Source organism: Hyperolius riggenbachi, chromosome 10 (genome assembly GCF_040937935.1).
Source record: "Hyperolius riggenbachi isolate aHypRig1 chromosome 10, aHypRig1.pri, whole genome shotgun sequence".
Taxonomy (NCBI): domain Eukaryota; kingdom Metazoa; phylum Chordata; class Amphibia; order Anura; family Hyperoliidae; genus Hyperolius; species Hyperolius riggenbachi.
The window spans coordinates 82286606-82311924 of record NC_090655.1 but is presented as its reverse complement, the minus strand read 5'-3'; the positions used below and the strand labels follow the sequence as shown (position 1 = coordinate 82311924).

Sequence of the window (25319 nt, the reverse complement as noted above, 5' to 3'; positions counted from 1 at the left end):
GTCATCACCCCCACGGAAGATGCGACATGTCTCAGAATGGTCGAAAGGTCCGATCCGCAGTATTACCTACCCTGACAGAGCTGACAATATGGAAGACCAACCATCTGGAACTTGAGCATGGGCCCTAACATAACTCTCTGCGTCTCCTACGGAGACAGGATATTGCCCTCAAACTACCTGTCCACTTCACATAATCAGCTTATCTGTTCTCCCCCTCTTTAACCGTTAAGCTTTATTCGATTAGCTGCCTCTTAACCATAGAAGCGAACTGAATACACTCCCAAAGCTGGCGGTGGAGACCGGTTTCTCTCACTACTATACCACACTCTGTTTACTATGTTGATTGTTATTTGCCTTCTCCTGAGACTCCTCATGTACCTCCGGGGGACCTTTTCTCAATTTGATCATTCGTTTCTACGAGTGACCAACTTGGGGAGGTCTCCATATAGGCAACAGTTTTATGTTGCCCCTACAACAGACCACTGTAATAACAGTGGCATGTTCTGCCAGATTAATGTTCAGATTATTATAAATGTTTTTAGTTTTGCTTTTCTTATTACTGTTACTTCTCCATCTATATTAGGTATCGTTTTTAGGTCTATTGGGTCTGTCTTAGGAATATATGCAAACGCTCACATCATCTTTGATAATGGTTAACTTTCTGACATTAAACACCAAGGGACTAAACACACCTCAGAAGAGGTTCTCTCTGTTTAAAGATTTACGAAGACTAAATATCGATTTGGCTTTCATACAAGAGACTCATATATGCAAAAAAGATCCGCCTCGTCTCTATAACAAGCTATATTCTGAGGTGTGTTTAGCCTCAGGTCCCAAAAAGAAAGCAGGGGTAGCTATACTCTATAAAAAAACACTCCCTCTACAGATCTCTACGACTGTCGCAGACCCCAAAGGGCGTTATCTAATCCTAATTGGTTCCTTATTAGGTAAACCTATCACTTTGGCTAATGTATACGTCCCCAATCAGGACCAAATACCGTTTCTAACAACCTTTCTTAGGAAACTATTTAAAGTCACTAAGGGCACTCTACTGATAGGGGGAGATTTTAACCTAGCTTTCTCTGACATAAAAGACCGATATATCCCTCCTAACAAGACCACTACATCCTTCCACAATCGTAATTCTCGTAAATTCAGAACACTACTGAGACAATATAGACTATTAGACCTATGGCGGATATCCAATCCCACCTCTATAGAATATACCTTTTTCTCTCCACCACATGCATCCCACTCCAGACTAGACTACCTGTTTTCAACAGCCTCTATATTACCTTTATTGAAGGAAGCTGAAATACAACCAATCGCATGGTCGGACCACCAAGCTGTTACTGTAGAGATTGACCTATTCTCCCATAGCCATAAACCGAATTTTTGGCGGTTAAATGAAACTCTACTACAAGATAAGGAACTTTTTTCAAGACTAACAAATGATCTGCAATCCTACTTTGACATAAATAAGGGCTCTGTTTCCTCGGTAGGGACTCTCTGGGAAGCTCATAAAGCTTTTATCAGGGGACTATTCATCTCGGAAGCTACTAAACGTAAAAAAGCAGCGTCATTCAAACTCTTAACTCTTCACTCAAAACTTAAACAGGCACAAAACCTTTATAAAGATGATCCCTCCCAGACGCACTACACCACTCTACACACTATAAAACAAGACATCCAAGCCCTCCAATCCGCACAATTAGAAAAAAGCCTGAGATGGACCAGACAACTCTTTTTTGAAAGAGGCAATAAACCCCACACCATTCTCGCTAGAAAATTAAATCCAAAATCATCCCAACAACTCATTTACTCCATTAAAGATCCTCAAGGAACCACACACTTTCATCCTCAGAAAGTAGCCCAAATCTTCACAGAATACTATCAGCAACTCTATAACCTCCCCCAACCACTCCACCATCCTACACATATGCTTAAAATAGACGAGTTCCTAAATCAACTATCTCTACCAAAATTAACGGAAGATAACGTCCAGCTTCTAAATTCCCCCATAACAACTAAAGAAGTCCTAGATGTAATCAAATTCTTACCTTCTTCTAAGGCCCCTGGCCCTGATGGCCTACCATATTCCTACTACAAAAAGTTTAAATTCATCTTAGCTCCCTACCTGACCCTCTTAGCTAACACACTTATGGAAGGGAAAATTGCCCCCAACTCATTTTTAAGCTCCCTGGTCACCATGATCCCTAAGGAAGGGAAGGACCCACAACTTCCACAAAGCTACCGCCCAATATCACTTCTTAATGCGGATCTTAAAATAATCACTAAAGTTCTAGCTAATCGCTTAAATCCAATCCTCACATCCCTAATCAATAATGACCAGGTTGGTTTTATAATGGGCCGCCAAGCAGGAGATAATACAAGGAAGGCAATCAATTTGATAGAACTAATGAATAGATCTAAAGAGCCTTCTCTGCTTCTGAGTCTAGATGCAGAGAAGGCTTTTGACAGACTATCTTGGCCATTCCTCTTCAGAGTTATGGAACATCAGGGGTTCGATGGACCCTTTCTAACTCTAATACGATTTCTCTATTCCTCTCCATCCACCTCAGTAAAATTACCTTTTGCGTCCCCAACACCCTTCCCTATCCTCAACGGTACACGGCAAGGATGTCCCCTCTCCCCTCTATTATTCGCCCTTAGTATAGAGCCACTCGCCTGTGCAATACGACAGAACCCGGATATTGTGGGCGTTAGGCAAGGAACTCGAGATTATAAAATTTCGCTTTTCGCGGATGACATCCTCCTAACCCTGACTCAGCCGCTCACTACACTTCCTGTCCTACATACTATTCTACGGAACTTTGAGTCCATCTCAGGCTTTAAACTCAATCAGGAAAAAACTGAGGCACTACCTATCAAGATCCCACAAAACCTACTCGAAACCCTACAAAACACTTTTCATTATAACTGGAAGACACATGCTATCAAATACCTGGGTATTCATCTGACTCAACTTATTCTACATTATATAAAGCAAACTATCCGTCTCTGATCCAATCTATACTCTCAGACCTACACAAATGGACGGCATATAAAATATCATGGATTGGCAGAATATACTCCCTCAAAATGAACGTCCTGCCACGACTATTGTATTTATTTGAGACCCTCCCCATTCAAGTACCACCCTTACAGTTTAAAATATTACAACGTGCTTTCTTAAAATTTGTTTGGAATAACTCCAAACCCAGAATTAAATCCACTATTTTAATGGCATCCAGGGAACAAGGAGGTCTGGGATTACCCAACTTAAAACTATACTACCAAGCGGCACATTTAAGACAACTTTCTGAATGGTCTGATCTCAAAACATTCACTAAATGGGGCTTTATTGAAGCAATGAGTATTTTCCCAATATCATTACCAGCTCTAATCTGGCCCCAGACCCCGCCAAAGATCCCTACTGCTCAATTACTCCCTACTATTAAATTCACTCTGCAAATATGGCGGGCAACCGCAAAAACTGCCAACCTTAGATCCCCCTTATCCCCACTTTACCCTATACTAGGAAATCCAGCCTTTATCCCAGGTATGGCAGAGGATTTTATGGGCAGATGGTTCACCCTTCACTATACTAAACTTAGCAATTGGACTGACATACGAACAGGAAAAATTGTAACTAAAGAAGCAATAGAGGAGAAAGTACGATTCACAACTAAGCTCACTATGGAATACAATCAAATTTACCATTTTTTGAAATCCCTTCCCAAGGGCAATAACCCTATACCTACTTACACTCCATTCGAACGTCTATGTGATTACAAAGGGCATCAAAAAGGCCTTATATCAGCAATTTATGTCTTGCTTCTTGATAAATCCGGTTCTGCAAAACCTAATCACTCATATATGACAAAATGGGAACAAGCTCTGAACCAAACTATAAGTCTAGAAGACTGGTCCTCTATCTGGGAAAACGCTAAACATACCTCTATGTGCACACAAGTGAAAGAAAATATTTATAAAATATTATTCAGATGGTATAGAACTCCTGAAGTATTAGCTAAAATTTATCACGATGTGTCTAACACCTGTTGGAGGGAATGTGGTCACATAGGTTCCCTGGAGCATATCTTCTGGTCTTGCCCAGCTATTCAACCTCTATGGATAGATATCCAGACTCTGATCTTAAAAGTAACAGGTATACATATTCCCATGGATCCCATATATATGCTGTTAGGCAAACCTATCCCTAAAGTCAAAAAATATACCATGAGATTAATAACTCATATTCTCACGGCCACTAGGCTCTCTCTGGCCTCCAACTGGCGCAGTCTTTGTAGTCCCACAACACCCGAGATTATGGCTAAAATCAGATGGACCAAGCTAATGGAGTTTTTAACAGCTCTATTACGAGATTCAGAAACCACCTATGATAAAATATGGGATCCATGGGAAACATATTTCTTGAACTATATGCCCCCATGATTGAATTGGAAGTTTGAATGGTAACAGGGACCTGAGGAAACTATACTTTAAACATCAACTACTAAATGGAAAGACAGACCCACGCAAATAGACCTTCTCCTCCTAGTTCTATTTTTCTCCTTATTCTTTTTAAGTTTTATTTTTCTCTCAATATATACCTCCTTCTCTTTTGCCTTACAATGTTACTAATACCCCTTAAGGCTGTTTATAGCACCAAGGTACAAATAGAAACCGGCATTGTTAGAAGGACGATAAAAAGTCATAACCTCTGATATATATGTACCTCTCCTGCTTACAGAATCCTTTATATGTGTATATATCTACATATGTATAATGATCACTCAATGTTTTTGATATAGCTGTTTATGCTTTGTGAATTCACTTAATAAAATTTTGTGTTAAACGAAAAAAAATAAAACCATGAGATATCCTAAAAAGTAATCTTTAGAAGTAGGATAAATACAATTGTTTATCTCATCGGTTTATTTTCACATCAGGTTCACTTTAAATCATGAGACTGAAGAAGAATTAAAAACAAAAAACAAAGAACGAACAACCTCAGTCTTTGGCACCATGAAAATGTCACACATGGGGTTAAAGCACCAGCAGAGAACTAGATTGTTGAAAGATGATCACTTTGCTGAGGGAATTCTTGTGCAAGGCCTCACCAAGTGGCTGCAGGGCTTGTAGCCCATGGTTTGTAATTTAGCAACAAGACCTGACAGGCCCTGCATTTAGGGAGGATTACTGAGCACCTAAATGGTTGGGAAGAACCAGCTTAAGGCCATAGAATAATCTGTCATCCTCAAGAGAGGAACAATCCGCATACTCAACAGGTGCTCGAGTGTCTAAAATGGCAATAGCAACCTACCACGCTGCCAACACCAGGAGAGGATTTCCAGGGACATTTTATTACTCAGCAGGTGTATATAAATGTGTCATCCGTAATTACATTCTACAATATCACAGCGCATTAAACCTCATTATATTGCTGCTCATTACACTCTGCTACCATAACTTCTGGAATCTGCTGGATGTTGCACTGTATATAACTCTTGCACAGCGCACAATGAACATGCTTTATGCCACGTATAGTTGCTGAAGAAATTCACTGCTCTGTGTACTGTGGTTGCTTAACCAGCACAAAAATTGTCTAATTAGTTCTTATCAGCAGCTGTGAACAGACTGCAGGAGCTTTGTCAAGGCAGCGCTCCAATACAGTAAACACTGCGTTTTAGCCCTTTCAATGCTCCCTGCAAAGCGAAACCAAGTTAAAGCTTCAGATTTTTTTTTTTAAGAATTTCCATAATTTTTTGTTACTATAACTGTTCTCATGCTGTGGCTGATTAGAGCAGAGAAGAAGTTATGAGATTAGTGTAACTTTAAAACCCAACTAAAGCTTTTCCCCCCATTATTCCCTCATATCCCCGAACTGACACAAACAAGGCACCCCCCCCCCCCCCCACCCACCTATGGGGGTTTACAAATTCAAAGGCAATGTTAACTCTACTTGTTATTATTATTATTTAGCACAGAGTATATGGTCTTGTCACTTAACTTTCCCTCAGAGGGGCTCACAATCTAATCCAGTGTTCTCCCCAGGCTCTTTTAGCCAGGTGCTCCACCCGGCTAATTGTGGTGAGCACCCGGCTGTCATCTGCTCACCTCCTCATCCTCCTCCTATGCTATAAGCAGAGTTGCACTGGCCCTGCATTCCCTCATCGATTTCCCATCCGGCTACTTTTGCATGCCACCCGGCTGGAAAAAAGATTCTGGGGAGAACACTGTAATCCCTACCATAGTCATATGTCTGTATCATGAACCTAGGGTGAATTTTAGGGGGCAGCCAATTAAATTATCTGTATATTTTTGAAATCCAGGAGGAAAATGGAGTGCCCAGAGTAAACCCATGCAGACACGGGAGACCATAAAAACTCTGTGAAGATAGTGCCCAGGCTGAGATTTGAACCAGGGACTGAGCGCTGCAAGGCAAGAGTGCCAACCACTAAGCCACCGTGATGCCGACTAAACACCACTAAAAAACTTTATTGCCAGAATCTTAACTAGTGCACGTTTCATCATGTATCTAGTGTCCCATGCCTCTGGGACAGCAGTTTACCCAAGAAGGGCATCGGCGTGGCTCACATAGTCATGGCCCTCTTCCATAAATTTCAAGTTGTCAGTAATTCCGATCAAGAACTAAAATCAGACGTCCTTAAAAGATAGGATTTGCATTAATAAATAATTCATGAAATATTCCAAACAACGGTTTCTTTGTTTTGCTACAGCGCCACCTGCTGGTTTGACTAACAGGTCTTTTTAAAGAGGAGCTGTCAGCCATACTATCGCAGGAAAAAACAAAAACAAATATATAAGTAGATAAATACTTGCTCTACTTACATAACGTATGTATTGCACTGTCCATGTTATGATTCCTGTGAATTTTAAAAAGGAAAAGTAGAGAATCCTATTCTAGACAGTTTCCATATTTACTGTGGCTATTTTGAAGCCAGTCAATGATGTAATATCCGCCCTTAGTCTCCTCTGCCCTTCCCTATAGAAAGTGCATTGCTTCAGCCTGAGAAATGTTGGCCAATCAGAGAGGAACAGAGGTGTGGGAGGGGAAAACAGGAGGGAAAGAGGCTTCAGCCAATCAGGCTGCATTAGTTAAGTTTGAGGGGAAGTAGAGAAGCAAAAAAAGACAACCCAGCATGCCCTGCAACTTCTCTTTTGTGTACCAAATTTTCTGTGTACCAAATAAGAGTCATGTAAACTGGGGAATGATCATTTATCAACAAGAAAAGTAATAGTGATTTTAACTTTTGGATTGCCTGGTTAGCATCCTTATTACTTGTTTACCAGATAAAAATAAAGAATAATTTTTGATTTTATGCCCGACAGTTACTCTTAAAGTACGAAACTTTCTTATTTTACTGCAGTGTGTTAAAATCAAATACAAAACTAGTACGCCACCAGGTCAGAAGATGCAGCTTGTGAAACGTCAGACACTTGTCTGCTACAGCATGAATGTGAGATTTTTCCACGTACAACATGTGGCGGTCGAGCCAGCATGTGAAGCTGCAGACAAAGGGAACATTAATCTGTGAGGGCCGGTTTCCACTAGCCAGGACGCGGGTCTTGCACGACCCACGCAGCATGTAGAGAGCACGCATCCAGCTGTGCCATGCAGGCCCAGGGACTGTGTGTGCTGCAACAATCTGGCAAACAATACAAAGTATAGGCAGCATTTCCCAGCCCGACTCACCTGTGAGGAAACGCTGCCGATACGGCGCAGATTCAGGCCGCATTCGGCCTGAATTTTCTCTCTATCCCTGCAAGCACGCTCCTTACTCCTTAGTATTTCCTGAACAGCAGTTGCTAAGTCTAACTGCCAAAATAGTGAGTAGGGAGTGTGGCATCTTCCTATTTTAGCAGTTAGAATTAGCAACAGCCAGTCAGGAAATGCTTTTGAAAACACAGAAACCCCAGAGAATCCCCCATCAGGAGATGGACTGGTACAAAATCTGTTAGTTCTTTCAGATTTAAACGGATTACTTTTTTTTTTTTGCTGTAGTTGTCCTTTAAAATGATGATTTGAGTGGTTAAATTAAATGATTCAGTTATTTTTATAAAGCATTTGTGAAGGAACGACCTGCTGCCTATGGCAACCAGACTGCAGTTGTTGTTGGGAGCAACACATGGCTCTACCAAACCATTGATAAATAAGACTCTGTTTTTCAAATGAACCCGGTGAGATTTGGTCCATAACATGCAGACTAACGGAAACGGCAGCAGACGTAACACAAATACACTCTCCTGCAGCAGGAGGAATTCATTAGTCAACACATCTTCAGCAGCCAGAAGAGACGTACACAGCAATGGCTTTCCATACCAATGTGCCCATCCAGATTGCTGTAAGACTGGCGTGCTGAAAACATCACATCCTGCTTTCATAGAAAGCTTTTACAGAAGACTGCCTGTTCAGAACCCGTGAGGCATACTGGGCACCAGGGTAGAAAGGAAGCCACGGTCAGTTGCTCTAACAGGCATCACATGCATCTGCCATTTTAGCTCCATCTGCAATGCTCTCAGTGTGGGAGTATTGCACTGCAAGCCACAACACCCAGCCAAAGACTATGGAGGTCTGAGCTGAACTATCCAGCTTAGTACAACCCTCTGAACTAGAAGCTCGAGAGGTGCTCAGTGAGGGTCAGAACTGCTTAACCCCTCCAAAAACACAAGTGTGAACAAGGCAAGCTACTCACTGTCACACTCTCACCCATGTGCCCGCTGGCAACCATGTGGGGGCGAGCGTATGGACGGAGGCCAGAGCCAGTGGTGGACATGGACAGGTAATTTAAGGTGCACTGGACACCGGGGGAGGGGAGGAATCACATTGAACATTACGGGGGACAGCTTCCAGGGTTTTGTCGCTCATCGGGATATCGTTTGCCGCTGCGCAACTGACAGACCATGATGGCCCCACATCATGCTCAGCGCGAATTTGGTCGCGTTGTTGATCGGGCATGCACCTGCCGCCGCACATTTTCATCCGATTCAATCATCGGCCACGAGTCTGAGTCATTTTGGATAACAGGAGACAGAGGTTTCGTAAACTGAGCTGTCAAATGATTTGTGTACCAACTCTGCAGCCCTGGTAAGTATCAGACTAAAGCTATCCATACATCTAGCGATGTTGGGCAGATTCAACCAAGAGACAAATCTCTCTCTAATCGAATCTTGTAAGAGAGAGATTTGTCATGTAATTTGCGGCACCGATTTTCATGGACGATCGGCCGCCAAGTCACCTGATGTATGGCTACCGGAGTTGGAGTAATTTTGGGTACCTGGAGTTGGTGGTTACATAAACCATTGATGATTTTTGTACCGATTCCACAGCCCTGGAGTTTAATTAATTCTCGCTTTATTTCTCAGAAGGAAGAATGACTATGAAAACCCGAACGAGTTGCCAAGGAAAAAATTAAAGAAACAAATAAGCAAGGACTAAGAAATAAGCCGTTATTATTCAAATAATCACAGTGATTTACAGGCCTTCTAAGGGGAAATGTTAGCAGCATGTTTCCAGGCACCGTGGGATTAGACGTGTTCCTTAGGAAACATTAATGGCCTGACAGCATTTTTCCCGCTTTCCGTTTTTATGATGCAGGTTGGTTACTAAGCTAAATTTCTTTTTTCCCTTTTCCCACATTTGTAACACACTGAAAAGCTATTACAACTCCCCCGGGGAAAGCAGCACCTGCAGGAGGAGGTAAATGAAAAAAAAAAAAAAAGAGAAAAACATTTTGTCTGGCAACAGTGGGCATTGTCACATCATTGTGAGGCGTTGTGCCTTGCCCCCTACCTGCAGTGTGACTGCTGGACTCTGAGAACACAGAGCCATCTCTGTTCCCGCTAAACTCCCACAATTAAGCAGCTGAATCTGCTGCAGTGTTTGGGTTTTTTTTTCAGCTTCCTTATAAAAGTTTTTGGAAATGGCTCTAAAAGGAATCACATGACATCCCCGTCCAGATGCAGCTGGGTCCGCAGCCTGACTTGGTTTTTATTTCTTCTAAATAATTTCCTTTCTCACGGCATAAATGCAGATGATTCCAATTCCTGCTAGCTGCTTGCACTAAAATAGCCTTTGTTTTGGTGCCTGACTACAGAGCCATAGAGGATGACTGTTGTCATCTATTATTCCCTGTATTTTATATTGCGCTGATATACTATGCAAGGTTATAAGGACTACACAATAGTGTTCGCATCTGTTGTGGCTCCCAGAGGCATTATCAGGCATTATCCAGAGCACACATATTCTAGATACAGTCGGGTTTTATTCTAATTAAAATCTGGTTTCATTCTAATTAAAAGTGGGGATAATTGGCAGTTTTTAATATTAACCACAAATAAGAATTGTATTTAAAAGTGGAATAATACTCCACAAACAAAAAATTCAGCAACTACGCTTAGTCACATAAAACGACATTTGAAAGCATTCCCTGTGTGCAAAAATGTATATTTCACAGCAGAGAGCAATACAGGATTGTTTATCTCTGGCTAATAGGCAAATGTAATCGTTGCCGGCCAGGAGACACTGCCTGTGTCTTGATTTGATAACCCTGTTTGTACTGACACTTCTAGAAGCAAGGTAAATATAGACTCTCCTTTTCTCCAAGTTGTTCCTTCCTGTGACCCAGCAGTGACCAGCTGGTAAACTCCTAGGAAAGCCCCTTCCGCCTTTCAGAGGCGTTTGTGGCAACTTGATCTGATGGGATGCGCAGTACATCAGAAGTGCATAGACTGCACTATGTGAGGTTTCCACGCATGTGCTGTGATTCACTGTGCGCCCCCAACGGATGCTTGTTGACAAATTACTGCAAATGCACTGTGACTTTGTTTCCTGCATCGCGAACGTAGGGAGGGAGCCAAAGCAACCTACCCACAAATATGGCTTCCCTAGGCCTACCCTTCCGGCCTTTGGGCAGCTGGGGGAGATGTGAGGGTGTGTGACTAAAGCGGACCATACACTATATATTCAGATTGCACAATCTTACCACTTCCATAAGGCCCTACCTGAACCAGGAATCCAAATTACATCCCATCGGTCCTCATATCACAGATATACTTAGAGTTTAGTAGTTCCTATAAAGGTGGACAGTATACAATCTGACTGTGAGATTTACTGGAGGGTGAGGTCTTGTCACTGCTGGACCGCCAGTCTACCTATAGCATTAGATTCCAGCACTGTTCCAGCAGAAAAGAGGCAAGTGTAAACTCTTCCTTTTGCAGGGTTATTTTGGAAATTGCTATACATTATGCTGTAGTTTCAGCATGGAGTCCTCAGACTTGACGATGCGCCACACTGTGGGGGCCTTCATTTCAATGCTGGCGCTGTGCCCCACCCCCTCCATATAATGAGATTGCTTCAGCTGCCAAAAAAGCAATGTTACTGCGTGATAAAATGGGAGTGAGAAAAGATCCAAGTTTGGCAAGCTTCTATGAAATCGCATTCTTCCCAATATGTTTCAAAGAGCAAAACAAGAAAAATTAAACACATAGCTTGAAAATCCTCATCATAAAATGTGGTCATGTGACCGTGCTTCCGGGGAGGGCAATACATAACAGACCTGTGACACTGCGGCCGACTGACCCTCAGAGCGATGTCCTGTCCTCCTGACGTGCCCCTATGAGTCATGGAAGTCTCACGCAGGAAAGCAGAGCTCGCAAGTCCTCAGAGAGCAGATCAGAATTCAATTCTGGGATAATATTTTGCTTTGCTGTAGTGAAATTACTGTAGGCAAAAATATCTTTGCTTGGCACTAATTGGATTTAGAAAGAAATGATTAATTACCAGACACTGGATTAATCTATCAAGCTGACAATCAATCAATCATTAACTTTCTGAATCTGTCCTGTGTAAGATTCGATCCAGCCAGAGCTGTGGAGTCGGTACAAAAACCACGCCATTCATCAGCAGAAGCCGGCACTAGAGGCGCAGGGATGGAGAGGAGAGGTTTGTGATTGCCACTGGAGCTGTTGGTTAGGTGAGCCAAGCTGCTGCTTCTCAGTTATACACGGGGCAGAGGAAGACACAACGGGGAAGGGGGGTGAGAACAATGCAGGGAGTCCCCGACATTGCGGCATGTCGGCGGTACGTATCGGCAGGCGTTCCTAAGTCGGGGACTCACTGGTTTCTGCATATAAGATCCAGGGACTTTTTCTCCCCATCTTTGGAGAGAAAAGGTGCATCTTATATGCCGAAAAAATACAGTAAATTTACATGAAAAATCTATCATTAACTGGAAAAAGTTTCAACAGCGGTACAAAATATAGCTGTTTTCCCAGAATGCTCTTGGGAAAAGATAATTTGACTTATCTAAAGAGCTTAGGCTGAATACTGGGAGGGCAGGGCTGCCTACCAATATACAGCAATATAGATAGATCTAGGAAGTGTTCTGAGGCTGAAAACAGGAAGTGGGTATCCAGTGGCAATCCTGAATAAATTACTGCATCCTACTGATGCCCTTACAGTGCCTCCTTAAAGCGAACCTGAACTCTCGCACAGGACAGAAGGAAAACACAGAGAAATGCACCCTGTATGTATTCAGAGAGTTTTTAGCCTGTCTAATTCACCCTCATGTGTGTCTAATCACAAGTGTAATTTAAACTCAGCTGTGTCAGCTCAGGAATCTCATCTGTCTTAGCAGAGCAGCTAATCTGAAAACACAGGATGTTAACCCTATTGTCTGCTTTCATGAAAGCAGGACTTATAGACACGCTGCAGATTTATTGCAGGATTTGTATCGGCTGTAACAAAGAAAGGATTTTCTTTAAAATGTTATGCGGTTGCTTCTCTTTTAGAGCAGAGATGAAGTTTTGAGTTCAGGTCTGTTTTAATGGAAATAGAAAGAAATGCCCACATATCTTTTTTTCCAAATGTATCCCTGAATTAGTTGTGGGTCTGCCTCACTAAAAAGCCTGCATTTCTATTGCTCTACCTCCAGAATGAGGTCCTCTGAAGACAAGAATGAAAAATCTGTCTGCTCTGCTGATCTCCCTGCATGCTGGCAGCTTCTCAAACATCTGTTAAAGGTCAGATTTCCTCTGCATGGAACCAATCAATAGAGCTATACAACTCTACAAGAACCAAGACAAGCCTCAAACAAAGACCACTGTTTCACATGAAGAAGGAATTTTAACAAAAAAAAAAGTTGAACACGACATCTTTTTTTTTTCCCCCCACTAAACTTCTCCCTCTACAATTCTTTAAAGTGGGAAAAAAGCAGGACTATTCAGGCTAGCGTAAACAAGCTTTTCCACTTACTGCAACCGAGTCAACAAGGCTAGTGACACGAAAGCTGTGGTAAGGCCCTGAACTCTTGCACAGGACAGAAGGGAAACGTAGAGAAATGCCCCCTGTATGTATTTAGAGAGTTTAGCCTGTCTAATTCCCCCTCATCTGTGCCTCATCACAAGTTGTTATTATAACTATCCCCTGCATCAGCTGACTGCCATGGCAGAGAATTCATGGTAAACACAGGATGCTAAGGTGTACCTGAGCTGATGGTGTAATGGTTAAGGGTTCTGCCTCTGACACAGGAGACCAGGGTTCGAATCTCGGCCCTGCCTGTTCAGTAAGCCAGCACTAATTCAGTAGGAGACCTTTGGCAAGTCTCCCTTACACTGCTACTGCCAATAGAGCGCGCCCTAGTGGCTGCTGCTCTGCTCTGGCGCTTTGAGTCCGCAAGGAGAAAAGCGCAATATAAATGTTATTTGTCTTGTCTTGTCTGAGCCGGGGGATATAAAAAAAAAATGCATACATACCTGGGGCTTCCTCCAGCCTGATCGCTCCCCATCCCGCCGTCCTCCACTGCCTGCAGCCTCCGCAACTGGCCCCGGTAAGTCAGCCAGTTGCACGCTCCCTTGTCTCTCTCCCGGCTACAGCAGCACAACGGGGGTGTACGCACTGCCTGACTGCGCCGTGCGCCTCGGACTGGAGGACTTTCCGGGGCAATTTGAGGAGCTGAAGGCAGCGGAGGATGGCGGCGTGGCAGCGATCAGGCCGGAGAAAGCCCCAAGTATGTATACGTTTATATCCCACCCCCGGTCACAACAGGTCTGCTGCCATGAAAGCAAGAAGTAGACAAACTGCAGATTTATTGCAGGATTTGAATCAGCTTTAACAAAGAAATGTTTTTCTGTAGTGGTTATTATGCTGTTGAGCATCTTTTAGAGCAGAGAGGAAGTTCTTAGTTCAGGTCTGCTTTAATATCCGTCTGATACATGAATAGATCAGCTTTCTCCAGGTTTGTCAGCTTTTATTCTGTTTAAAGCTGTAAACTAAATTCATAGTGAATTTCCAAGCACTGGTCACCGTGGCTATAGGCTGGCAAGCGGCCAATCCAGGCTTCCCTTTGCTTGGTCCGGGGCTCAGACTCTTCTTGTGAGACTGTGATGTGTTCCCAGGCCAGCTGGGGATAGACAGTAATTCCTTCACTATGTTCTGGACCTGCCCCAGGGCCTCTTCACAGTAGTATGCAACTGTCTTGAATGGAATCCTTCATGATGCGAAGCAGAGACCACCTCAACCTCAGGCTTTTAAAGGAGTCTCTACTCTGAGGCGTAGCCAGGGCTGCTCGCTCATGATACAATTCAATCTGCACTGATGGGAGCTTAAATGATAAAAAGAAACCACAGTTTATTCTGCTTATGGAATGGATAAACAATGACTGAAGTTTAAATCCAGGAATTTTCCCTGTGGGCTGCCCACCCTCCTTGCACACACTGTAGCATGTATAGATGCTTGCGTGTCAAAACACAATACGAAAAAAAAAAAAAAACATTCTTTGCAACCCTCAACCTCCTACATGGTGGGCTTGAAGTGTATCTGAAGTGAGGAGAGCACAATAATCTAGAAACTCACCTTGGCCAATAATGACCGCCTCAGCCAACAATCAGGAGTGTGCAGGCCAGTCAACGACCCTCCAACCCGCAATGATCCGCTGGGCAGATCTACTCAACCCCAACAATGCTGATCCCATTGTTTGCGACACTCCCCTGCCCACCACGTGATGTCACGCTGGAGCCACTCGTCATCCTCCCACCCCCCGCAGCAACACAGTGCATCGTCAGCTACACAGCTTACATGTGTGGGCCCCAACCCAGCAAGGTCGCCCAAGGGGATCAGGTCCTGGTTCCCGACCGGCGACTTGAGTTGGCAATGTGTATCCGGCCATACATAGACAAAAAAAGACATTTATATTGCGCTTTTTTCCTGGCAGACAAAGCGCCAGAGCTGCAGCCACTAGGGCACACTCTGTAAGCAGTAGCAGTGATAGGAGGTCTTGCCCAAGGTCTCCTACTGAATAGGTGCTGGCTTACAACTGGGAGAACCAAGATACAGACCCAGGTCTCCTGTGTCAGAGGCAGAGCCCTTAAAAAGACACTGAAGCGGGAAAAAAATTATGATATAATGATTTGTATGTGTAGTACAGCTAAGAAATCAAACATTAGGAGCAGAGATATGAGTCTAATATTGTTTACAGTACAGGAGGAGTTAAGAAACTCCAGTTGTTATCTATGCAAAAGAGCCATTGAGCTCCACGACTTTCAAAGTCGCTGAGAGCTCTGTCTTCTGAAGCTTGTTATCTCAAGTGTCAGTCATTTTATTTTCCTTTTCTCTGCAGAGAAGGGTTCAAAAGTTCACTTGCATGCTCTGTAAAATCATTTAGAGTGCTGAGTAGTGTGTAAACTGCAAATATTAGAGAATGATGCAAGGTTATAAAAAACACTATATAACTGAAAATTAAAATATGAGAATATTTTCTTTGCTACTAATGTTCTAGTAATTATCCATTCTACGCAACCAATTCATTATATCAGAATTTTGTTTTCACTTCAGTGTCACTTTAACAAGCGAGGAAGCAGCCAATGAAATGTAGGGACACACAACATACATGCTTGCTCTGGCTCAGCAACTGAATAAAACATGATAATGACAGCCCAGTGAATATATCTCAAAATAAAATCAGTGCCTACCAGTCTCTTCACTGCTTGCCCATCACACAAAGCATTCAGGTCAAGATTCCTATACAGTCACTGAATGTTTCGATTTTTGTTTTTTCTATTGAGGAAATTATAGATTAGACTAGCCCAGCTATAGACTCATAAGTGTTCTCAAAATGAGGCTGCTGTTTCACCCTGGCAGCACTGCCATGCCTCGAGTGTTGCGTGCTTGTGATCGATACAGGAAATATATAATGAATATACTTATTTCCTATAAGGACATATAATTATGCTTACAATTTATTTCCTATATTGACATATAATTAAAGGAGTTGGAAGTAGCATAAATACATGAGGCTGAGTCACTATTCTTGGGTGCCAACTCCACAGCCCTGGTTACAACTGTTTGTGTCCCCGATGAGAAGACTTCCCCTCTTTCTATTTCTGTGACACCCTAGAGTGTGATCTGTACCCCGGCCTTCACTTCCTGCAGGGCTGTTTCTGGCCATGTTTGGGCCCAGGCAAGGCACGTTTCCCCACCCCAATCTTGTGAACAGAAAGATCATAACCTGCATCTATTAGTCTTGAGGGCACCAATAAGAGATTGATAGTTTACACAGAAATAAAGTGGTTTCTTACAATAAGTTTGCAAAGGATACACAATTTATTACCAGGCAAAATATTCAACTCACTGGCTCGTATAACAAATCCTTCCAATAATGGTTTTGATGCGTACGTATCCACATTATACGGTTTATGAACAGCCTGGGTCTTTACAGGTTAAAATATTGTCCTAGAAATCCAACCCCAGTTGCAACAATCACAGCACCGCAGTGCCTATTTAGGTGTTAAAATTACCATCCATCCCTTAATGGAACTAGCAGTTAGCTATAAGATTTCCATTAAGTACAGTGTGCTAAGACTATGTGGTGCCCCCTCCTTCACTTGTCACCCCTTGCATCTGCCTGGTTCGCCTATGCCTAAAAACTGCCCTGACATCTTGTCCCAGATATCACCTGTGTAACAGGTGCACAGACAACAAAAACAAGGCTCCATTCTCAAACCACTCTATTCAATACTAAACCACAAGTTCTGGCTGCCACTGGGCTTTAAAGTGAACCCAAAGTAAAAAATAAACAAAATTAGATAAACAATTATATTTATCCTCCTACTCCTAAAAACGACTTTTTAAATTATCCCAGGGTTGTTTTTTTTTATATTTAAAAATTTACAAAGTAGGTTAAATGTTTTCTGGTCTCTAATCAGTGGCAGCCTATTAAGTGCCCCAGAGTTAGAAAAAGGTCAATAGTTCATGTATTTTGCCTCTCACTACCCTCAGACGTTGTGTTCTGCCAGGAAAACCTTTATGGCTGTAATTTGCTTACTATATTCCTGACAAGGTACCGACAAGACAGAAGCCAGACAAAAGACAGAACTCTTTCAGGCAGCACAATACATCAAGTAAAAAACAGCCTGGTTATTAATGTTTTGTACTGTACATACACGTTTATCTCATCATGACATATCACTTCGGGTATACTTCAAGGTAAAAAGCCTGATAGTAGATTTTCAGAGCCAGTTAAAACAGGGAACCTGTAAATGACATCCTATTGACATTAATATTAACCATGCAGACAGCTTGTGTTTCTAAATGAACCTGGTCTGATCGTGTCAGCACACAGAACACTCACATGTGACCGAGTTATTTCACCGCCACACACAGGACACTGTCTCATCCGCAGGAGGGTATACAACTCACTCTCACAAGTCACAAAACTGAACTTGGCTTTGGGGCTGACATTGAATGAATCACCACTTTGGCTCCTGCAGGGACTGGCCGCAGCATTGACTGGGACTGAGCGATAAGCTCCTCTGACAGCAGATGGGTTAAGAAGGCAACATTAACAATGGCTGGCCTAATTCTACAATAGCCTTGCAGAGCATGTAAAGCGGATATCACAGACCAGCTTCCCTACAACCTAAAACTCCAGACTCTCCCAGCAATGAATGATTTACTTTGTCTTCCTTGACATTGATCCCGTGACCTTCCAGTATTTTTCCCCCTGAATTCATTGCAGCTACACACAGCCTTCAGTGTCTCAATAACCACAAGAGGCAAGACTTCAATTTATATTCCATCCACTTCGCCATAATAAATAATATAATTTATACTCGGGCTACAGAGCGCCTGGAGGGTCAAAGCTGCACATCCTCCTCCTCTGCTGCTTCCACGGTGCTATGAAATTAATGTGATATGTGAACAGGAACAGCTCTCTGTAATATCCTTACTAAAAAGGGAAACAGAGGAGCAGGTTCATTTACTAATGCTCTGTCCTTGGAGCAGCCATATGCTCTTTATTAGAAAAAAAAATGTCCTGTTATCCCTGTGCGAACACACAGCATTAAAGGGAAAGAGCATCATTTTTTTCCTGGTTTCTAACAGCTACAGGAGCGGCTATGCTATCCCCCCCGCACCTCCAGGGAAGGGGTGAAGATAGCATCTGTGACTTCTTTAAACACTTTGAAGCAAGTGACTAATATCTACACCCCCCCCCCCCCTTGCTGATAAAAGTTTTTTGCTTATGTATGCGATAAAATAATTACAGCAGTCCTTATCTGCCTCAAATGTCTGAGGTTGACAGGCAGGCCTGGGAAGTAAGATAATAAAGGCCTCTGTTAAACTTTTAAATGTAAAAAGAAGAGGTAAAATTTAAGGTTTTTTTTTAGTAATGAGCCACATTGTTTGTATACATATTTAACGCGCTATTGAGATGCCCTGTGTGCTAACAAAAATGGTGCTTGGTTCACTTTAAGGCGGACCACCAGAATGGTTTCCCATCACTGAACAATTGATTTCTGTGAGATTAGCTGTGGATTTTACATGGATGACACATTCAAACACACGTCAACACATGTACAGTATATACACTGCATCATGAAAACTAGGACTGCTGTGCCTCAGAGGCTAGACCTGGTGTATGGGAAAGGTTTATTAGCAGCGTTGCCAGACGCTCTTTGCATAAAATACGAACACTTTTTTGTTGTCAGGAAAAACAACTGATACTTACCTCACCATAGCGGCTGCCATTGGTCCCCTGTCCTCGTCATCTTCTGCCAACACTGCCGAGAGGATTTCAGCAAAGGTCTGCCTCATAAGCAGAGCTGTCCACCTCCAGACACTGGAAATATTAGAAAGCAGTACTGGTGGCAGGAACCATCTTGGTAAGGGCCGGGTATGTTTTCAACCTACAGGTGATTTTTAGGCCTGGAACCCACTGAAATCCGCAAACGCAAAACGCAACCGTTATTTTTAATTTTGTTACAGTGTGCTGAACCGCAAAACGCTAGCAAAACTGCTCAGTTTAGGTTTTGCTGAGCGTTTCTGCTAGCGTTTCAATACTTTACATTGAAGCGCTAACGCTCCCAAAATGCTGCAGGTCCTGCGTTTGCGTTTCTGGGAAACGCAAACGCTCCTGTGGAAGTTGCCCCATCTATTAACATTAGCCCAGCGTTTTGGCAAAACGCTAGCGTATCGCAGCGCTGCCAAAATGCTCAAAAAAACGCTCTTGTGGGTTCCAGCCCCCAAGGCCTATTTCTACTAGCCAAAAATTGCAGTCCGTTTCCGTGTGCGATTTCAGATGCAGAACCACAGCCTTTTGAAATCAATAGGCTGCATCCGAAATTGCATGCGGCCAAAAAAAAAAAAAAAAAAAAAAAAAATAGCACCAGCTATAGCACACACAAAATAAATAAAATTAAATAAATAATAGCACCAGCAGTTTTCCACAGGCTGCATCCTTATAGCTGTGCATGGCTGTAGAGAACCGGCTGCAGCTTCGTAACAGCACGGGGGGTGCGGACGTTTCAGAAACAGACGAGGTACCCAGTGGAAATAGGCCCTTAGCTGTGGCAGCAAAGTGTATATTATAAAGGTTAAGTTGATACTTAGTGGGATTAAATTCCCTAGACTAAGATTGAAGTGTCTTCTCTTAGGTGCATAAAAAAATAAAAAAATTTGAAAGCATTCCCGGTGTCTATTCACATTTACTTTTAATGCAAAGATCAATAAAAACTTGTACTGCTCTGATAAATCAGAAAATGTAATAATTGCAGACAAGAAGCTCTCTGCCTGGTCTCTTCACTCCGCTCCCCCTCCATCTTCTCCTGAAGCGACTCAGCCGTTGCCATAGCAATGTGTCTACTCAGCAGAGGAGGGAGGGGGTGCAGAGTGAAGAGACCAGGCAGAGAGCTGATCCTAGCCAGCTATTTGCCCATTAGCAGAGCAGTACAATTTTGTACAGCTCTTTCCATTGAAAGTAAACATTTTTACACACATGGCATGCTTTCAAATGTTCTTTTATGTACCTAGGAAAAGGGAAAAAGCCCACATGTATCCTGAGTGCTTCCTTTTCCAGATGGAAACAGTAGAAATTGGATGAGGCGTTTTCTCAATCCATCTCTCCCAGTAACCTAAAGCTCCTTCTTTTCAAGTTATGTACAGATACCAATCTGTTACCCGATCCAGCAGTTCCCAGCTAGTGATCATAGGTCTATGGGCACCCTTCGTGTACAATTCTCCCATGAACATTAAACGTCAATGCAGTATCACTGAGTAAACTCTGTTCTCGTTTATCAACCATGTGAAGAATGCTGGCTCTTTAAACAAGTTCCAACTGAAAATGTTATTTACATTTTTTCAATAGCCTATGGGTAGATCCACTTACACTAATCATACAACACTCAAGAACGCTGAACGAAAACAGATTCTTGTTCCTGCTGCATGTCGTTAACAATCCTCTGCTGTACCCAATACTCCAGCAAGAATGGTATACATACCGTATATGTGCGGTTTGGTTATATTATACTGTACATGGAAATTAGCTGTGGGGAACAGTACAAAATAACTTGAAGGGTTACCAGTTACAAACATGCATGTGTAATAAATAGTGTGCACTATGACACAGGAGGAATCAGTCATCTATGGGCCAATACCTGCCCGATCCAGCAAACAACGGGTTTACTGCCCCATCATTGATCAAAAGAAGTGTAGCAAACTTGTTATTTTAGTATTTATATAGCACTGACATCTTCCGCAGCCCTGTACAGAGTATACAGTATATAGTCTTGTCATTAACTGTCCTCTCAGAGGGGCCCAAAATCTAATCCCTACCAATGTCATATCTATGAATGTATCATGTAGTGTATGTATTGTGGTCGAGGGCCAATTTAGAGGGAAGCCAATTAACTTATCTGTATATTTTTGGGATGTGTAAGGAAACAAGAGTGCCCAGAGGAAACCCACGCAGACACGGTGAGAACATACAAACTCCGGCGACCCAGTGCTGCAAGGTAAGAGAGCGCTAACCACTACAGCACAGTGCCGCACGGTGGTGTAGCAAACAATTTACCACTTTCCACGAATCTAATTAGATCAGGTATTAACAGATAAGATGCATCTCTTTTGCCCCTGCTGTACTGCGCAATGCAGGACTTAAGGTGCGCATACCTGTTCAGACTATGTGCGTTCCTAGCCGTTTTTCCAGAACGCGCACAGGCAGACTTTCCGCATAGAAACGGCTACTAATGTTTTCTAATTGCCTCGTTCACATGTATGCGTATGAGACGCATACGTTTCTCATCCGCATTGCTGCACGCAGTTCTGTGCGTCACGCATAGAAACGGATGAAATGAAAATCTATGGACGCGTATCAAAAATGCGTACTATTGCGTTTTTAGCGTACGTTTCCCTCTGCGGTTCCCATAATTCTTTTTTTTTTCCTGGGTCACGTGTGTGTGCAAAACGCAATAAAAAACGCATTTGAACACAAGAAAAACGCATGCGGTTTTCAACTTGCGTTTCTTTGAATTTATATGCGTCCTACAAACGCTGACAGTCTGAACAGGCCCTTAAGGTGCGCATACCTGTTCAGTTTATGTTCTCCACAGGGATCAGGATTCGATCCCCCAGGCTACAGATCAGGGCCCAATGCTGTACAGATGAGTTGCTAGCCTCCAGGCTACCGATGCATTCTGTTGCTATGAAAGGGGGTGGAGGGCCAACAGCATGGCACAGAGCAGGCAAGGTGAACAGGAAAACAATGCGCTTGTCTGAGATCTGACCACTTGCTGATGCACTGAGGGGGTTGGGCCGATGTACACCCGTTAGATTCTTGGCAGACACAGCTTGACTGACTACCATCTAGGCCCTATGTATGTACAAGGCTTAACTATGCTGCCCTCAATCCTGAATTTGGAGAAGTGTACAATTACTCTAGCATGGAATCTGTTCTAAGTATGTGTGGGTTCGCTATGGGCAGCTCTAGTTTTCTCCCAACAGCCCAGAAACATTTTTTAAATAGGTTAACTGGCTTGGCCCTGGACTATAGTAAGGGTATTATGTTATGACTATGGTAGGGACATTAGACTTCCAGCACCTCTACTCTACTGTGAAAACGGAATTTGGAAAGGGCACCTGGATATATATATATATATATATATATATATATATATATATATATATATATATATATATATATATATATATAATAAATCAAATTGTAAAAAAAGGAATGTTATCGTGTCAATACACTGGTCGATTTTTTTCCATCAGTATCCAGACCATTGAACTATTTGATCAAATCTGCTAGAAAGAGATGGCAAAGTAGGCATTCAGGTCTAGTTTCAAGCACCACTACAGCGAAAACAGTAAGCAGTTCAAATCTGTCCGAACTAACAGATGGACTAATCCATCTCCTCAAGAGGAAATCTTAGGGCTAGTCTACAGTGCTCTGCTGCGTTGCAGAATAATGCAGGTCAACTCACTGTCATACATTTTGGCCTGTTCACAATACTGCGTTGTAACTGATCACGTTATTCTAACTCGGTGCATGCGGGCTTTGAATTAATGTCTATGTCCGGTCTCCATTGCCATTCACAGTCATAACTCATGCACTATGCAATGGACCACTGTAAACCCAGCCTTAGGGCTCAAACCCACTAGTAGCCTTTTCTAAGTGCTAGTGATTTGAAAAAGCTCTTGCTAATGCAATGCTATGGGGGATTTTTATAAAATCACATCGCTCAAGTGAGTACACACATAGGATAACATTAGCAAGAGCTTTCCAAATCACAAGGTAACGTACTGCTAGTGGGTTCCAGGCCTCAGGGTTCTATAGGTTTTCAAAAAGCATTTCTCAAATGCCAGTTGCTAAGTCTAACTGTCAAAATAGTAAGATGCCAGCCAGCCTCCCTACTTGCTTGCATACTATCTGTACTATAAAAAACATACCAATCGAGTCACTGTGATCTCCTGGGTCCTTCTTTGTCGTTTTAGCCGCTCCCCACTGCGATCCTGGCATTTAATCGCCAGTTTTAGGCAGTGTTTACAAACAAAAAACATGGGCGCTAACCAGGAAGTGATGTATGTATGTATGTATGTATGTATGTATGTATGTATGTATGTATGTATGTATGTATGTATGTGTGTGTGTATATATATATATATATATATATATATATATATATATATATATATATATATATATATATATATATGTGTGTGTGTATATATGTGTGTGTGTGTGTGTATATATGTGTGTGTGTGTGTGTATATATGTGTGTGTGTGTGTGTATATATGTGTGTGTGTGTGTGTGTGTATATATGTGTGTGTGTGTGTGTATATATGTGTGTGTGTGTGTGTATATATGTGTGTATATATGTATATATGTGTGTGTGTGTGTGTGTGTGTGTGTGTGTGTGTGTGTGTGTGTGTGTGTGTGTGTGTGTGTGTGTGTGTACGTACACACACACACACACACACACACACACATATATATATATATATATATAAAATGGGCTTCTCGCAGTTTCTCAGCATGTGACAGGCAGCTCCCTTCCCCCCTCAGTCTCACAAACTGCATCACAGACAAGATGAAACTGAGAGCGGAGACGCTGTCTGCGAGGAATTAAAGCACAAAGAGCCTGGAGGGGGCGTGCATAACTTCTCCCTATCACAGCAGAGGCAGTGCATTCCTCTATGGGTCGACAAAGCTTGACAAAGAAAAGAAGATTAGATATATTACAGAATATATTACAGAGACAGTGCAACTAGACAAGGCTGCAGTAATCCAGACCACATTAGAACAGGTATAGGAACTTATAGGATAGAAGAAATAAAGCGGAAAATGTTGTTACAGAGTCTCTTTAACTGCCATTCAGGATACACTTTTAAAAACAAAGAAAACCCTACAAATCCCCCAAGGAGATGGACTACTTCCATACCAGTCAGTTCTGTCAGATTTTAACTGCTTACTTTATCTGCTATAGTGGTCCATTAATAACTACTTTGCATATTAGCACTGAGTTGTCTGGAACTCCTGCAAAACCAGCAGCTCAACTACCATTAACAGTCCTAATGTGCCCCCTCCTTAGTAGAATGTTCTGCTAAATAATTGTAATTACTTTATATAACAAGAAGCCTTGTCCAAAGTCCACATTGTGTTATTGACCTACTCTCTGCCCCAAATAGGTATCCCCATCACCAAACTAGAAACAGGAGGTCAGGAGCTATTTCACAACACTGCCCCAGTGGAAGCATCTGCTGCAGAGGTACAAGGCCTCCATTTTTTCCATGAGAGATTAAGCATGAGGCAGAATTGCCGTGTTGAAGCTGGACTCCTTGTTTTCATCTCTGCTGGATCCCAGCCAGGAAGTTTCCAGTGAACTATATAAAGCAAACCATATGTGTGAAATCCCTGAGCTCAGCACCGCCAGGGTCACCCTTCCACTGCCTGCGACAATAGCTGCACATCACTTTTTACCGTGTAAGCACCACCAACAATGAAAGAAAGGAAAATAGACAATTTAAAGCGCAGCACTCAGCTGCAGGGAATCTGTGTAAATAAACCCAGCTAGGTTACAAATTCAAGGAAGTGAACCGTTGGTTTCTGCTCTTTTATTCTTTTTAAAGCTTGATTGCAAAACAATAGTGGGCCCCAACCTTTTCCTATTACGTAACACCAAGAAGAAGAAAAAAAAAAAAATCACAAGACATTCGGAGTTATCCTGCACCCCTTCAAGAGGCCCAGAGCAGTCTGCAGCCCATGGAAATGACTGTGCAGAAAAGGCAATACAATACAATGCATAGTCTGCACCATCAAGGCCGAGACATGCTCTATAAAACTTTTCCTGGTGACCTGTTTCCTTTAATAAAACACACACCTGTGCGATTAGGCTCTCATGCAAGCAACTATTGTCTGACTTGTAATATACACTAGCTTGAAGTGGAACTATAGTAGTTAGTACACAAAGGAGCTTCTAATACTTTTAGCCACAGTCCTTGAACAAGCATGCAGCA

At 42.5% G+C, this 25319-nt stretch overlaps 1 protein-coding gene across 2 annotated transcripts in view; it reads right to left on the bottom strand.

The window, feature by feature from the left end:
- Positions 1-25319, bottom strand: part of JMJD1C (jumonji domain containing 1C) — a 509668-nt gene that overhangs the window by 409319 nt on the left and 75030 nt on the right. The window contains exon 1 of one of the 2 annotated variants that reach the window (XM_068255136.1): positions 7724-7741. The exons of the other annotated variant lie outside the window; for it this stretch is intronic. The gene's annotated coding sequence lies outside the window, so the exon portion shown is untranslated. Of the gene's footprint in view, positions 1-7723; positions 7742-25319 lie in introns of those variants that run through there. 2 annotated transcript variants of the gene reach the window in all.